General features: G+C 54.0%; 1 pseudogene; it reads right to left on the bottom strand.

Annotated features, from left to right (window-relative positions):
• The window catches only part of LOC102384729, a 16,906-nt pseudogene extending 16,529 nt beyond the window's left edge, over positions 1 to 377 (bottom strand).
• Between the last annotated feature and the right edge of the window lie 45 nt (positions 378 to 422).

Here is a 422-nt window from a genome sequence, read left to right as displayed (position 1 = left end):
TCACGCTGGGCTTCCAGCTCCAGCCTTTTCTCCTCCAGCCGTCGTTGTTCCTTCTTGTCTTCCCGTTGTTCCCTTTCATGCTGAGCCTCCAGCTGTTTCTACTCCGGCTCCATCCTTTTCATCTGTCTCTCATGGAGTCTCTGTTGCTCGCTCTCGGAGGGTGATCTCCTGGCAGCCTCTGGGCTTGGCGAGCGGGAGGGAGGTCCCGAGTCAGGCCCAGGACTTGATGAGCATGAAGCTGACGTTTGTTCTGACTCGCTGGTGCACAAGAGTTTAACCAGCTCATCCTTCTTTAGCCCTTTCTTCACATGTAGGCCTCTCTCTTTTGCCAGTTCCTTCAGTTCGGGAACAGTCATCCGAACATACTCGTCCTCCATCCTGACTCTCTACACTATCCAGTCGACCCGATGCCCACTTTGAAA

This window comes from Alligator sinensis, unplaced genomic scaffold, assembly GCF_000455745.1.
Source record: "Alligator sinensis unplaced genomic scaffold, ASM45574v1 scaffold184_1, whole genome shotgun sequence".
In the NCBI taxonomy this organism is placed as follows: Eukaryota; Metazoa; Chordata; order Crocodylia; family Alligatoridae; genus Alligator; species Alligator sinensis.
The sequence above is the reverse complement of the archived record's forward strand: the minus strand, read 5'-3'. Positions and strand labels throughout refer to the sequence as shown.